Below are 5,587 nucleotides of genomic sequence, written 5' to 3'. Positions count from 1 at the left end.
TTGGGTTAGCACGACAGAAAAGAAGAAAAGAAAATCTTCGCCAGTTAGAGCAGAGCCAGAGTCCCACCATTTCCCCCTCCACTTTTCTTTCTTTTCTACATTTAGAGGTAAAGCTTCCATCTCCAAAAGCTTCCATCTCTCACTTCCTGATGTAGCCATTTGCTACCCTTTAGCCTTGACTGCCACGCATCGGACTGCTGTCCGTGTGGGGCTGGGGATGCTCAGCCTGGAAAGAGAAGGGGGCTGGCGAGGCCTCCCTGCAGCTCTAGGAAAGATGGGCACAGAGAGGAGAAGCCTTTCAACTGCAGGAGTGAGCTTGAAGTTGGATCTAATGAAGCTGCTCTTTTCCACTCCGGCTGCTGGGGCACTGGCCCGGGCTGTGCACAGAGGCTGGGGATGCTCCATCCTTGGCAACATCCAAGGCCAGCTGGGAGCGGGGCTCTGAGCAACCTATTCTGGGCGAAGATTGCTCCGCTTGGAACAAGATGGTCTTTAGGGTCCCTTCCAAGCCCAAGCACCCAGGGATTCCATCATTCATTCTACGGTCTCCGTTGTCCACTTCAGCCTGGGCCTGAACTCCTGGCGGTGATGTCACAGTGCACGCTCCAGCTAGAACTTCCAGCATCCAGCAACGGCCACAACACAACCCTTGGCTCCTTGTGCCAGCACGCTCTTCATTCACCCTGCTCCAAGCCTACCCCTGTCACCTTGTTGCCACCTGCTCCCTGATTCCCCCAGCAGTCCCCAAAGCTCCCCATCGCTTGGATTTTGCTCTCCATCCCTGCAGGATGTCTGCATTTGTTCCAAAAGAGGTATGCTACTATTCCACGGAGGCGGACACCCCGCAGCTGCCTGGCTGGGCTGGAGCTCTGTGGGACAGGCTGGGAAATTTTGCTACCTCTGCAGGCTGGCACAGACGGAGAGGAGGAGACGGACGTCGATACACAGACTGATAGAGAAGAAGCCATGGAAGTGGACGGAGAGGATACTGGAGAGCAAGAGATGGATGTGGATATGTACGAGACAGAGGAAGAGATGGAGGTGGAAACGAAAGATTCTATTGAAGAGATGGATATTGATCTAAAAGACAAGGAGGAAGACATGGTCTTGGGATGAAGACCGATGCCAGCAGCAGAACAGGCAGGTGCTCCCCACAGGCAGAGTGGGTCCCCTGCTGCCAGCCTGGGGCCGGGCTGGGCACTTCCTGCTCAGGGACACGCTAGCCCATGCACTGCATTCTGCTGGCCATCCCTGGCCTGGCCTGGGCTTGCTGTGGGCCACACAAGCCCTGTTCCAGTGCCTGGGCCACAGCCCACAGCCAGGCTCCCTTCTGGCAGCAGAGTCCCACTGGGCCAGTGTCCCAGCCCGGCAGCACATGGAACACCCTTCCGTGCCTGACTGCACTGACCGTGCTACTTGTTTTTCTTCCAGGACTTAGGGACATCACAGACACAGATGCCACCCTGCTGTACATACGTTTTACAGTTGTTGTGTTCAGGATAGAAGTTTTAGAGTTTGTTTAAGTTGTCTGTAAATACGTTTCACAGAGTTTTGTTAGATCTGTTCTCAGGTAAATAGGTTCTATAGTTTGTTGTTGTTGTTGTTACCAATATTCTTACAGTGTAAATATGTGGTGTAGTTCATTCTTGTTCCTTTTCTTCTACAGATAAACAGTCTTTGATTTTCACACCCCAGTTCTCTTTGCATTTTCTTCGGGCACGTTTGCAAAGCTGTGGGTTGTTTTGGGAACAATGTTTGCAGGACTCTAAAAAGAGTATCAAAACCGCTCTGCCACACTCTCCGCTGCTGCTGCTGCCCCAAAAAGCACTGGCTGGCTTTGCTCACACAATCACAGTTGTGGTGGCATTTCTACCACACCACAGGACAGCGATGTTTTCCCTCTTCTCCTGGAAATACCTACAGCACTTGTGGGTAGCAAGGCAAACATGAGCCTCTTTTAGTGGCCCTTGAAATTGGACATGTGAAATGAGGCACACAAAGCCACAGGCCAGCTGAACCTGGCATCTCTGAATGGGTCTTTACATTCTTCCCAGGAAGATGAATGGCAATCACTATTTTGGCAGGGAGGAAAGTGCATCAGCTAGCAATTTGCTGTAGAAAATGTGCTTTCTGCTCCTCTCACAGCCAAAACTCCTACCCATTTCTTGGAAGTCCTTCTTAGATAAGGACCGTGTTCAACTGAGTGACAGTGAAGCCAAATGGCAATGCCGCAATCAATTGTCCTGTACACAATCTCCTTCATCCACGTGGAAGGTTACTCACAGGCACACAAGAGGACGGAAGAAACCCAAATGCATCGTTGGACATAATAAAGTCAGACGTGTTGAGGGCTGAAGAAATCTTGCAGAGATATGGAAAGCTGCCCTGAAAACCCAGTTCGGGGAGAGCCTGAGCTCTTTTGTGCTTCTAGGCCTGAAGATGCTCAGCACCTTTCCCAGATGCTCAGCAGGCAGTAGGATTGTGCCTGAATCTGGCTCTGGAAATGCCAGTGCCTCAACTGAGAGCTGTGGCAATGATTTCCATTGCATGGAGAGGGGCCACAGTCCTGCAAGAGTCTTTCAGCAGAGCAAACAGCAGCCTGGAGGGTGGGCAATCTGGACCACTGCATGCTCATCCTTCACCACAATGCAGAGCTGCCATGGATCACTTTTTCCATTTCTCCTGTTGGATATGTTTTGGAGAAGTTGTTCTAGGTGGCTTTGGATGGTGATCCAAGTAGGAAGCAGCCATTCGCCTGCTGTGATATCCTTACAACTAGTCCTAACTTCTCATTGCCTTTGGTTTGATTGGGGGTGTTTTATCTGTTTGTTTGATTGGTTTCTTTGGGTTGGTTTCTTTGTGTTTTTCTCTCTTTTGCTTGGAGTTTCTTTTCCTTTTTTAGAAATGACTGGTGAAGTTGGCACAACCAAACTCCAGAAAACGTAAAGCAGGCTTGACTTTCCAGAAATTGCTTTTGGCTGGCTTTAGCTGCATTCCCCAGGATCACGATCAGCAGTAGATATTTGCAGGTTTTGCTCTGCATCCTCAGCCTGCCCAGGTGTTGTTCAGTGTTTCAGCAGTGGAGAAGACGATGGATATTTTGCTAAACCTCCTTTCAAACAACAAAACTTGGGTTAGCACGACAGAAAAGAAGAAAAGAAAATCTTCGCCAGTTAGAACAGAGCCAGAGTCCCACCATTTCCCCCTCCACTTTGCTTTCTTTTCTACATTTAGAGGTAAAGCTTCCATCTCCAAAAGCTTCCATCTCTCACTTCCTGATGTAGCCATTTGCTAGCCTTTAGCCTTGACTGCCACGCATCGGACTGCTGTCCGTGTGGGGCTGGGGATGCTCAGCCTGGAAAGAGAAGGGGGCTGGCGAGGCCTCCCTGCAGCTCTAGGAAAGATGGGCACAGAGAGGAGAAGCCTTTCAACTGCAGGAGTGAGCTTGAAGTTGGATCTAATGAAGCTGCTCTTTTCCACTCCGGCTGCTGGGCCACTGGCCCGGGCTGTGCACAGAGGCTGGGGATGCTCCATCCTTGGCAACATCCAAGGCCAGCTGGGAGCGGGGCTCTGAGCAACCTATTCTGGGCGAAGATTGCTCCGCTTGGAACAAGATGGTCTTTAGGGTCCCTTCCAAGCCCAAGCACCCAGGGATTCCATCATTCATTCTACGGTCTCCGTTGTCCACTTCAGCCTGGGCCTGAACTCCTGGCGGTGATGTCACAGTGCACGCTCCAGCTAGAACTTCCAGCATCCAGCAACGGCCACAACACAACCCTTGGCTCCTTGTGCCAGCACGCTCTTCATTCACCCTGCTCCAAGCCTACCCCTGTCACCTTGTTGCCACCTGCTCCCTGATTCCCCCAGCAGTCCCCAAAGCTCCCCATCGCTTGGATTTTGCTCTCCATCCCTGCAGGATGTCTGCATTTGTTCCAAAAGAGCTATGCTACTATTCCACGGAGGCGGACACCCCGCAGCTGCCTGGCTGGGCTGGAGCTCTGTGGGACAGGCTGGGAAATTTTGCTACCTCTGCAGGCTGGCACAGACCGAGAGGAGGAGACGGACGTCGATACACAGACTGATAGAGAAGAAGCCATGGAAGTGGACGGAGAGGATACTGGAGAGCAAGAGATGGATGTGGATATGTACGAGACAGAGGAAGAGATGGAGGTGGAAACGAAAGATTCTATTGAAGAGATGGATATTGATCTAAAAGACAAGGAGGAAGACATGGTCTTGGGATGAAGACCGATGCCAGCAGCAGAACAGGCAGGTGCTCCCCACAGGCAGAGTGGGTCCCCTGCTGCCAGCCTGGGGCCGGGCTGGGCACTTCCTGCTCAGGGACACGCTAGCCCATGCACTGCATTCTGCTGGCCATCCCTGGCCTGGCCTGGGCTTGCTGTGGGCCACACAAGCCCTGTTCCAGTGCCTGGGCCACAGCCCACAGCCAGGCTCCCTTCTGGCAGCAGAGTCCCACTGGGCCAGTGTCCCAGCCCGGCAGCACATGGAACACCCTTCCGTGCCTGACTGCACTGACCGTGCTACTTGTTTTTCTTCCAGGACTTAGGGACATCACAGACACAGATGCCACCCTGCTGTACATATGTTTTACAGTTGTTGTGTTCAGGATAGAAGTTTTAGAGTTTGTTTAAGTTGTCTGTAAATACGTTTCACAGAGTTTTGTTAGATCTGTTCTCAGGTAAATAGGTTCTATAGTTTGTTGTTGTTGTTGTTACCAATATTCTTACAGTGTAAATATGTGGTGTAGTTCATTCTTGTTCCTTTTCTTCTACAGATAAACAGTCTTTGATTTTCACACCCCAGTTCTCTTTGCATTTTCTTCGGGCACGTTTGCAAAGCTGTGGGTTGTTTTGGGAACAATGTTTGCAGGACTCTAAAAAGAGTATCAAAACCGCTCTGCCACACTCTCCGCTGCTGCTGCTGCCCCAAAAAGCACTGGCTGGCTTTGCTCACACAATCACAGTTGTGGTGGCATTTCTACCACACCACAGGACAGCGATGTTTTCCCTCTTCTCCTGGAAATACCTACAGCACTTGTGGGTAGCAAGGCAAACATGAGCCTCTTTTAGTGGCCCTTGAAATTGGACATGTGAAATGAGGCACACAAAGCCACAGGCCAGCTGAACCTGGCATCTCTGAATGGGTCTTTACATTCTTCCCAGGAAGATGAATGGCAATCACTATTTTGGCAGGGAGGAAAGTGCATCAGCTAGCAATTTGCTGTAGAAAATGTGCTTTCTGCTCCTCTCACAGCCAAAACTCCTACCCATTTCTTGGAAGTCCTTCTTAGATAAGGACCGTGTTCAACTGAGTGACAGTGAAGCCAAATGGCAATGCCGCAATCAATTGTCCTGTACACAATCTCCTTCATCCACGTGGAAGGTTACTCACAGGCACACAAGAGGACGGAAGAAACCCAAATGCATCGTTGGACATAATAAAGTCAGACGTGTTGAGGGCTGAAGAAATCTTGCAGAGATATGGAAAGCTGCCCTGAAAACCCAGTTCGGGGAGAGCCTGAGCTCTTTTGTGCTTCTAGGCCTGAAGATGCTCAGCACCTTTCCCA

At 50.8% G+C, this 5,587-nt stretch overlaps 1 long non-coding RNA gene across 1 annotated transcript; it reads left to right on the top strand.

Moving 5' to 3' along the window:
* The first annotated feature begins 1,431 nt into the window (after window positions 1-1,431).
* On the top strand, window positions 1,432-4,822 carry LOC147646979 (uncharacterized). Its single transcript, XR_015281670.1, has 2 exons — window positions 1,432-4,269; window positions 4,561-4,822. It is a non-coding gene; the product is annotated as an uncharacterized LOC147646979 (long non-coding RNA).
* Window positions 4,823-5,587: the final 765 nt, after the last annotated feature.

This window comes from Cyanistes caeruleus, unplaced genomic scaffold, assembly GCF_971803275.1.
Source record: "Cyanistes caeruleus unplaced genomic scaffold, bCyaCae1.hap1.1 HAP1_SCAFFOLD_69, whole genome shotgun sequence".
Lineage (NCBI taxonomy): Eukaryota > Metazoa > Chordata > Aves > Passeriformes > Paridae > Cyanistes > Cyanistes caeruleus.
This window is presented reverse-complemented; position numbering and strand designations above follow the sequence as displayed.